The sequence below is a fragment of the Magallana gigas genome, chromosome 7 (assembly GCF_963853765.1).
Source record: "Magallana gigas chromosome 7, xbMagGiga1.1, whole genome shotgun sequence".
Lineage (NCBI taxonomy): Eukaryota > Metazoa > Mollusca > Bivalvia > Ostreida > Ostreidae > Magallana > Magallana gigas.
Window position 1 is genome coordinate 7,710,201 of NC_088859.1, and position 11,509 is coordinate 7,721,709.

The window sequence follows — 11,509 nt, forward strand, 5'->3', positions numbered from 1 at the left end:
TATATATTGTTAAGGGGTGATCTCAACCGATTTCGAGATATTTGTGCACTTTCTGTTCGAAGGGGGTTACGACCACCCCTGTGGCCCATGACACACATACCATTTGATGCCCCTTGACACAAGGAACAAGAATATATATATGGTTTAAAAGTTGGGATCTCAACTGTTTTGGAAGATCTTAAGAGATTTGCTATTCGATGGGGTCAGAACAACCAACAGGGCCAATGACCTACATAACATTTGATGCCGCTTGACATAAGGAACAAGAATATATATATATATATATATATATATATATATATATATATATATATATATATATATATATATATATATATATATATATATATATATGGTTTAGGGGTAATGCTTATAACTTGCTTATAACAGTTTCTGAGATATTTGGTAATTTCCAATTCCTGGGGGTGGGATGACCCCAGGTGTCAGATCTAATAAACCCTATATATTGTTAGTAACAGTCAATATATAATTATAAAAACCGTATAATATTATCTTTGTCCGTTTTCAAGTTACCATTTACAGTTGAGTCTACGATTCTTCCTATAAGGTTCAATGTTAGACCCCACACCCTTTTAACCCCCCCCCCCCCCCCCCGAAGAGTAGTTGTCTAACCCCAAATGAGAAAAATCAAACAAGGATGCACAACTAGATATGCAGGCCTATCATATCCTATAGTGTTGTACAATTCTGTTCAGCCATCTCTAAGAAACAAGTTCAGAGCAGGAAAGAAGAAGAAGAAGACGAAGAAGAAGAAGAATACATGTAATAAGAACCTTACAAAAAACAAGTCTCCAAATTTCATTTGGTAGACTTAATAAAGGAGAAATAGAAATAGGATCATCAAACAGCAATAATTGGCAATAATTGACAATTTCTGATTCTAAGGGGTCAGGATGAACCCTGAGGGTCATGACTTACATACCATAATGATCTGATGCGCCATGACCAAAGGAGGAATAATATCTTTATATCTGATAATTTCAGGAAGAGCACTTAGGATCATGACCTACATACCATCTGAAATGCCTTGACCGAAGAAACAACAATATATGTACATGATATATGATTCAATTTAAGAACCCAGATATAGATCTATCATCTATGTTTTGTAATATTTCCTATGAATTTATACATGTGTTAGTTTGTGTTTTGTTCTATACAATACAGTTCTTATGAATGGCTTATTAGGTTTTGTCTTATTTTAAATTACATTAAGATATTGTCAAATATATGACTTGGAACCCCAACTCCCAAAATAACTTAAATATAAACTGTCGACCCCCTTCCCCCTAGAAAATTTTCTGGATCCGAGCATGTATTCCTCCTTAAACTATAAATAAAATGAAATTTAAAAAAAGTTGCATTTATTTATGCTTAAAATGAAAATCACCTTACATACCTTACATTTACACTTCTCTTAATTGTTGGATGATATACTAAAATAAAATCAAAATATAATTTGGAGTCTTAAAAGTTTTATAAACCGGTAAAAAAGTTATTCTTTAAAAAATCACACCTTGCGTAATTGACAAATGATCTATTGAGATATGACCAGAAGTCATATTTCTACCTTGGGATCAATAACTTATATTCATTGACAACTTAAAATTTATAAGAATATATGATTCAAATTTTAAATGTTTATACTCCACATCCACACCTCCCTTCCCCCCCCCCCCCCCCCAATGAAACCTGGTTCTAAAGATTCAGTCTTCTTATATTCTTACATGTATACAGTCGCAAATTTTAAATCATTTCTTGATTGCTTTTTCTCCCCTAGTGCACATTAAGTTTTTGGAAATTGCTTAGTTTAATTTTTGAGATTTATAAACAAAATGTTATATGCATGTATATTCGCCTATTTGGGGCAATTGTAAATTCTCCTAAACAAAGCAGTGTCATCATAAGGCTAGAAATTACCCACATGGATCAAACACTACACATGGATCTGATAAAATACTTTATAATTTCTAGTTCTAGAATGTCAGGATGTCTCCATGGTGGCATAACCTATAAACAATTTGATGCGCAATAACACAAAGAGCAAGAAAAAATTAATATAGTTTAGAGACGAGGATCTCAAAAGTTATCAATATATACAGTGTATCATCATTTCCTATATCTTAAAGGGGGGGGGGGGGGGTTAAAGACAACACATGGGGGTCATGTACTTTACACCATTTGATGCAGCATAATGACATTAGAAGATATTTTTTATTTTCCTGTTTCATGGGGTCAGAACAATCCCAAAGCGTCATGGCCTATAATGTATTTGATGCACTATGATACATTAAGAAAAAAAGACTCCCTCTTTTCTATTATAACTTATATAACAAGTGAAAAGCTGTCAATGTGACAGCAAACCGGGTTTTCTTTTATGTAAACTGTATCCATAATCCATGTCAACCCTTATCCAGTGAAATGGAGTACCCTACATGTTTATGCAACATTTTGCCAAAAAATGACTAAGTTCAAAAGCTAGTATTTTTTTCATAAATTATCGGAAATCAAAATCCTAGCAATATGCACACCTCTGATATATGTACAATTGATCTGCAAAAGAACAACTTCCTATCTTGAGAACTGTAGGACAAGTTATCCGTACAATGAGGGTACCCTATATGCAATATTTTGCCAAAAAATGACTAAGTTCAAAAGCTGGTATTTTTTTCATAAATTATCGGAAATCAAAATCCTAGCAATATGCACACCTCTGATATATGTACAATTGATCTGCAAAAGAACAACTTCCTATCTTGAGAACTGTAGGACAAGTTATCCGTACAATGAGGGTACCCTATATGCAATATTTTGCCAAAAAATGACTAAGTTCAAAAGCTGGTATTTTTTCGATAAATTATCAGAAATCAAAATCCTTGCAATATGCACACCTCTGATATATGTACAATTGATCTGCAAAAGAACAACTTCCTATCTTGAGAACTGTAGGACAAGTTATCCGTACAATGAGGGTACCCTATATGCAATATTTTGCCAAAAAATGACTAAGTTCAAAAGCTGGTATTTTTTCGATAAATTATCAGAAATCAAAATCCTTGCAATATGCACACCTCTGATATATGTACAATTGATCTGCAAAAGAACAACTTCCTATCTTGAGAACTGTAGGACAAGTTATCCGTACAATGAGGGTACCCTATATGCAATATTTTGCCAAAAAATGACTAAGTTCAAAAGCTGGTATTTTTTCGATAAATTATCAGAAATCAAAATCCTAGCAATATGCACACCTCTGATATATGTACAATTGATCTGCAAAAGAACAACTTCCTATCTTGAAAACTGTAGGAGGAGTTATCCGTACAATGAGGGTACCCTATATGCAACATTTTGCCAAAAAATGACTAAGTTCAAAAGCTGGTATTTTTTTCATGAATTATCGGAAATCAAAATCCTAGCAATATGCACACCTCTGATATATGTACAATTGATCTGCAAAAGAACAACTTCCTATCTTGAAAACTGTAGGAGGAGTTATCCGTACAATGAGGGTACCCTTTTGGCAGCCGCCCGCCCGCCCGCCATTTTCACCATTTTAATAACCGGATTTTTCCGTTGGAAAACCCGGTTAAAAATGATAAATATAAAACACTAACTACTTACATTTAATACACAAATGTAATACGAAATTGTTTATACAGGGTTAATATGGGATCAACTCAATAGTGTAAGTCTGACAAATGAAAAAATAACTTTTGCAATTAAAATGACAGAAACTTTACAAATGCGATAGAATAGATAACAATGATAAGCTTATTTAAATATTAAAAGATGATGAAACAGTATGCTGGCAAAGGAAGATCACTTTTTTAGAAAGTGAAAGTAATACTTATGTATGCTGGTGTCTCATTATATTGTGCTACTACATGTATTATGCTTACCTTTATTGGTCAACATCATAATGATAATCTAATTAGAGCACAATAATGAATCCCTTTAGCTGATCATCACAAAAGAAATGTTTATGCAAGTTAACTAATCCGTTTCTGCATATAGAAAACACATACATGTATGCATACACCACGTGAAACCAATCTAACCGAAGAGCTGGGTAAAACTAGTATCCGCTAATGAGACCTGCAGACCTCTGTTGTGAACGTAACTTCAGACAAAAATTAGTTATTTGTAACATGCATGTATTTTTATGACCTATTTTTTAAAACCCATTGCACTATTTTATAAGGGAAATAACAGCTTTAAGGTGGTGCAGGACACCTGCATATTGTGATGTATGCTTCCTGTTGAAATGAAAAATAAAGTATAAATATAATATTTTACCCCAAAATAATGTAACCTAACAATGAAGCGCAATGACTTTCATGTTTGAGCGTTGGGGTCCAAGGTGTATTTTGGTAATTTTATTCTTGATAAAAATGAATTTTCATGGGGTGGGGAGAGGGTCTGGACCCCTCGTTCACATCCCTTCTCTAAATCCGTGCACACGATGGTGTACATGTAGGCACACAGACGCAAATCTAAAGCCGGCAACCGCATACTTTAATTGAGTTTGTAATAATTACATAGACTATTATACTTTCTATGACATGAAATGTTAAGATTATTGATTAACTTAAAATTCACATGCAAACAGTTCAACCCCAAATTGCACATAAAGTGCTGTTCATTTGTATTATCATATGGGAAGGGATTTCATCCTTAAGTTAAGAATATCATAATTTTTTTAATGTATTTCTGGAACTTGCATGTGGCCTTCATTTTTATTTAAACTGGTACAAAAAGTGTTATTTAGGGGCAAGCACTTGGTGCGGGTACTATTGTCTAATGCCAGCATCTAGTTATTTTTATGCATGCATGTATTTATTCTTTAGATTGACCTGTGAACTTACACATTATCTATTTGTTCAGTCGGATACTTGAGTAACAGAAAAGCATGAACCAACGTTTTATTTAAAGCACTGTGTACATTTTTGGGGGGTTTTATACAATTTAAGAGTTCTACATCATGTAAGCCTCCAGTAGATACGATTTCTCTAATTTCAAACGTGCATTTAATTGTTATTTATTTCAAAACAGCATGTGATAATTTAAACCACTTTATCAATATGAATAATATATGTATTTGACTTTCCTTCCATTTTAAATACTGGTATTGAAAAAACATTTTACCTTATACCTACATGTATCATAAAATCTATTTAATTCAAGAAGTTTATCCCTTTAGTAAGAATGATGAGTAAAACTATTATCAAAGTATAGTGTAAGATTTTACATTTGCTTGTATTGTGGTAATTTTTGGATAAAGCAATGACTATTGAGAATATATCAGGATGTTTGCCCTTTTCTAAGGATGAGGAATATTTTCGATGTTTGTACTCATAGCTGTAAGTGTTATATCATAATTTAAACTGGAACAAAGAATGTGTGACTTATACTAAAATTGAATTTATTGCATTAAGAATGACATTATTTAGAATGTAAAAAACATCCACTCACGGTAGCTATCTTGTATGTTTTATAAACCTTTGATTGAAGTGCTATGTTTTACTTTCAAAAAGGAAAAAAAAACAAGCAAAACAGAGAAAACCATATTTTTGAAGAAAAAAAATTATCTCTAAAAGTTCTAAACTGAATTTTTTTTCATGAGAAAATATTGCTAAATCATAAACTCTTTTTAAAATTAAATATAAGTAAAAAGAGGAGTAGCTGAATATAAATAAAGATTTTTTTTAGCATTTATGCCTAAATATCCTCTATTAATTTCCTGAACTCATTGCTAAATATGATATCAATAAATCGTTTATAGTCGTAAGTCACTGAATAGATTTGATTTATTCTACTGGAGTTAACAATGGGTTGAGTTGTAAAATTATAAGTGTTATAATTTTCAAGTCAGGAGCATTTTTCTAAATGATAAAAATGCTATAAAATTAATTGATCTAAAGGGGGATCAAATTCGATTAGCCCAAAGGGTTCAAAAATAGATTTGGTCACGCCCGACTGATTTTATCACCTTATTATACTCAAATAATGATTCATTCTTACGTATAGTTTTATACATTTCAGTAATATTAGTGTACGGTCAAAGCTAAAAATAGTATTAGTGAAATGCATTCGAATTTACGTTACAAAATGGTAGTGTTATCACAGGCAAAAAACAGTGTAAATTGTAAATGTATTGCCATAACAATTGATATTTTTTTTTATTATTTTAAAAGAAAAATTGCTTAAACAAAACATCACTTGTGACAAAAAAGAGGTAATTAGAATAATTTTTTCTTACCTTTTTATTTACCATTTTTTAGCCGGGCTCTGATGAAAGCAGAGTCCTGGCAGGCAAATCGCCAATGTTACTATAAATAGCACAAATAAACCAAAAAACCAAACAGCGTCAAGGTAAAGCTTCCGCTATACCAAATAGTTACACAAAGAGCCACGTTTTGTCAAAAGTGTTGGCATTTTGTTTCTTTTTTTTAATTTTCGAATGAATTGTCTATCTTTTTTAGTTTTCTTATTAATAAGGTGTTTTTAAAACATTACTATGCATTTTGGACACATACAATGCGCATGAATTTCCATGAACTTCTTTGCTGCGCGATGAAGAAACAGGGATTGAATATATAATGCTTGTTGCAAAATTCAAGGCAGCAACTGTTAAACTTTTTAACTTCTACTAGACAGACATATTTTTTGTTTATAGCCGCTTACAAAATTTGGTCGCTCTCTGATGCTTTGCCGACATTAAAAGCATGAGAGAGAGAGAGAAGTAGAGAGAGAGAGAGAGAGAGAGAGAGAGAGAGATTTTCAGTCTTTACTACACAATATGCATAAAGACACACCAAAAGAGCCCGGCTTTCAGTACTTCAGTACTTTGATTTTGTGTAGTACTATAATTGCAAAAGTTCAGGTCTGATCTTTAAATAAATGTTAGCTGTAATTTTTTCTGTAGGTTTTATCTTACTTTAGTTTCAGATAATTGAACCTTAAAGGCTACTGCATCCTAATTTGTAATATTGCAAGCTAGGATGAAGGTATTCTGTATGCTCTTTTTCTGATGAAAATAATAACCAATGCACTCAAATGCTACAATTATTTTTACAACTAATTACAATGAACTATATAGAATTATATGATAAAACGAAATGTGAGCAAGCTTACATACTCCAAGTTCCCCATTACTTGACAGTGCTCACATTATAAAAAGCAGGGTATGGATAAATTACACAAAATATATAATTTGATTCTAATACGAGCATAACTCCCTCAAAAATCACAACATCCAGCATATATTCATATCTATACTTTTGTCGTTAACAAGAAAATTAATAATTCAAAAAACCAAAGATTCGAAATGAAATAATTGTATTTGCAATTTCTTGGTATTGTGCGAACCTTCACATTGTGTCCTATTAATAAGAGGTATCACGACATTTAGTGCAACGGTTTAAGAGGAGTCGTGCAGGAAAAATCTGCTCTGTAGTACTCTATATATTCCCCAACAAGTTCAAAAGGGCCGAAATTCCCAGAAAAAATAACCGAATCGGAATTTTATTGGCAATATGCATATCTTCACACAATGTCCTAGATACTTACATTGTTTTTTAAACAGATTATACGGACCCCTCCCCCCCCCCCCCAAGCGTCTCGTTTTATCTGATGATCCGCGCCTGGCAATGGGACGTGATCCGGCTTTTTGGATCAGGTTACCGTTATTATGATAAATTTATTACATACCCTTGTCTATTTTAAAGTTTTAATAACAAAACTATCTTTAAAAACCCCACTGTATGACATTCACTTATAAAACAAAGCTATTTTGAAACGAACACTTTTAAAACGCGCTAAAATACAGACGTTATCTAATGCGTACTACGTCATTAATTTCAGAGAGTGGTGATACGTAATCGGAAACCCACAGTGTGGTGATCCGCAGGATCGGATCACACTATGTAAAATTGACAGTATCAAGAAGGAAAAATTGATGGGTATTTAATAAGTTTAGTTATTATGATGATTTTTTTCTCAAATTAAAATACCGAATTATTTACAAGATTTATTGTCGAAAACTCACTACTCCGAACATTTTCTTTATGTTTCTCTATAACAACAAATTAACACATATATTCAAAATAGATTAAAGCTTACCTCCAAATACCTCAATTTCTCTTATTTCTATGTAAGTGCTAAACTGCATGTTTAATATATCTGTTAAGACAGGGCGTGGCAACACAATGGTCGGACTGACCAGCTGGAAATTATAATTTAACAGAACGTTTTGATGTCCGTCTCTTACTGTCACCGAGCCATTAAACCACCCTGAAATATCATAATTATAGATAATTAAAGCAGGAGTACAATACTTTTTTTTAATGTTTGGAAGTGATTTAATTTTTTTTATACTTGTGTGTATAATGAAAGCGTTAACGATAAACATTCCGTTTAAGTTAACTGTCGCTGCTGATATTGATCGGTGCGTCGTCATGTCTCCATCAAACACCACATCACTGTTCAAGGGATTCAATGCCAGATTGACTGCAATGAATACAAAAAAGGATTTCCAACAATAAAAATATGTAATAACAAATAACATTTTTTTGTATTACATCAGATTAGTTGCAATTATTCACAAATTAATGTATCAAATAAGTTATTCATTGCATATTTAATCAAAGTAAATGTCTTAAATGTTGTTAATGTCTATGAAATATGAATAATCTTTTTTAAATAAGAAAAGGTATTAAATATTGTTTACTTTCTATGTATACAATACATTTACATGCTACATCCGTAATATACAAACACGTTTTCGTAGTAGAATGCTTCACATTAATTTGAGTATCGGCTTATCATAAGTGAAATCACATGCTACCGAAGTGACGTCATTCCTTTTCGCTGTTTGATGGTGAGAGCAGACAGCAGATCGAGAGGAAGGTAATATTATATTTTACATTATATGCCGTTGGAGGCTTGAGTGAAATTTAGGGTCTTAATATTGTTGGATATCTTTAGAGAATATTTGAGTTAATGTGACTGTTGGATGTCGCAGATTTGAACTGGATTGTATTTGGAATATGGCAGGGCCAGGGGCCATTAAATGATATGAGACATGCCGTGGAGCGGCGTTTTGTGTGAAATTGGAATATCTAAGCTGGGTTTTCATTCAAATGCATTTTATATACGATTAGAGAAGAATGTGGGTATTGACTACAATGTAGGAAGCGTGAAATTTTATTATATGCCTGTATATTATCTACTTCGTTTATCCGTATTTATCCGGACGGTAAAGTTCGGGTCGAGCATGAATGCTTACGTCATGATTGTTTATATTTTAGATGGTTCAGCCGGTAGTGTTAAAGAAGAGACATAGTCTGAAGGGGCTAACTCTATTACCTGTAATCAGGAAAGTAAAGGATGGGCGGTTGGAAAATGTTAAAGAGTTTGCGAGGATCAGTGTCGGGAAGCGCACGGAGGCGCTGCAGAAGAGGGATAACGCCAAAGCAGTGACGGAGATTACGGGGGAATCCATGGATGAGTTGTTGGAGTTATCAGGTAAACTGTGTACTTGAATAGATTAGCATGGGCGATATTTAGTCTTGAGCACTTAATCTGGTTTAATTATATTGATGTAATAGCGGTATTATCACTATTATGTGTCTAGTTGATATTGTTACGTGCAAAGTCTGTCTTGTAGGGAAAGATATTCGAAATTATGATGCAGCAAAGTTACTGTTGCACTATTGTGTACTAGCAGCGAATGAAAGGGGGCAGGTGTTGCAGGATGATGAAGCGGGTCCGAGTACGTCTGGTGCACCTGCAGAGAGACAGAATCAGACTGAAGACAATACTGTGGAGGTACTGTGTCTAATATATTGTATGTGTGTGTAAAAAAAAAAATTGGGCAAATCCTGTTTATTTTAGAATGAGGCCACCCCAGTGAAAAGGAGAAAGACGATTGATGACATGGAAAGGAGACTGCTGATGCTCGAGAAGTTGGAGAAGGAGGATGTTTCGAAGGTGAAGGAGAGGGTTAAAGCTTTAGCTGCTCAGCAGGACCCTAGTGAACCTCTAATATTAATAACTCTTGATGAATTAGCTCGCTTAAGTAGAAAGTTGGGGGATAAAGATATGGAAGTATATGAAGAATTGTATAGGCAATGTGGTCGTCTGCAAGGGAAAGTGAATATCGCGAATTTATGTTTTACAGTTCTAGGGGGCAGGGAGCTGATCTGGTATCAAAAGCAGTTAATAAATGTATAAAAGAAGGACAAAACTTGGGGTCTAAATGTGAGGGTGTGAAGATGAGGGGTGAGATGGAACAAGATCAAGGTTCTAAAGGTTCAAATTCTCCATTAGCTTGACTGTACCCTAGTATTCAACGCCTCTTCTAGGTGCCCCTGGTTTTCAGCCTTATCCATTTCATCCATTTTCAAACTTTGGTGCTTATTCAAGGCCGCGGGGTTACAGACCAATGGGAGGTATGGGAAGAAGGAATGCTAGTAGGTTAGCTTGTCATTTTTGTGATTCGACACAACATCTAGTTAAAGATTGTGAGTTGATGAAGGCTGCTAGGAGAAAGTAAATTGAGAATACATATGTATGGAAATTTGTGCATTTAATTGTAAGGATACAATTTTGTAACAGGATTTTGTTCATTCAAGGTTCATTTATGAACTTAATTTTGCTTTGATTGATTTATGCAGCTGGAAGGATTGTAAATGGCTGTAGTGAAAGATACACATATTTTTGATGAAGATGGTTATTATAGTTAAAGTGACACATTAAATGTTTTGATGGAACTGGATTGCTTGTTTTATATCATACATGCATAAGAATTCCTGATCTTGCAACCCGAGGACCCTGATGCCTTAGTGGACCAAGTCCACTTGGGTTGTTAAGTGAAGGAGTTCCACTATGATTGTCACCATATGACCTTTAAATGGATTATGATTTTAATTTGTAGGAGGATAATGGAGCGTCAGTGTTGATTAATGATAATCAGGTTACTGCTGAGTTTGACAAGATGGTAGAATTTAATCCCATGAGAATAGTTCCTCGTCAGAAGGGAGAATGGGTGACAATCAGTGGTGGGACTCTTTCACTTGCAACCCAAAAAGTTAGTGCAGAATCTGTAATTGACGGTTCTGATTTTGATATGAACCAGTTGCTGGTATATAGTCCAGATTCATTTATTGCAGGACAGTTGGGTAGAAATGTTTCGGCCTGGGAATATGTGTTAGAGAGGAGTGGAGTGAATGAAAATACGATATTGAGGGTGAGAAAGTGGCTCACAGAGGGAGTGGATGTGACAGAGTTTTTTACTCGTTTTAAAGGGAATTTTCGTGGAAAGTCATTTGATTCTGAGTTGCCCCCAAGTGCTTTATTCCCTAACTCTGCTTTATGTAAAAAGTATCATGCTTTTATTTGTGATGTTTTGTACGAAAAGATAAGGTCAGGTGCTATAAGAGTGCTTGGTAAAATCGGTGAGTGTGAGATGCCCCATATTGTGATG

At 33.8% G+C, this 11,509-nt stretch overlaps 1 long non-coding RNA gene across 1 annotated transcript; it reads left to right on the top strand.

Annotated features, from left to right (window-relative positions):
• Positions 1-8,851: 8,851 nt before the first annotated feature.
• LOC136269795 (uncharacterized) lies at positions 8,852-9,768 on the top strand. Its single transcript, XR_010707323.1, has 3 exons — positions 8,852-8,931; positions 9,333-9,549; positions 9,692-9,768. It is a non-coding gene; the product is annotated as an uncharacterized lncRNA (long non-coding RNA).
• Positions 9,769-11,509: the final 1,741 nt, after the last annotated feature.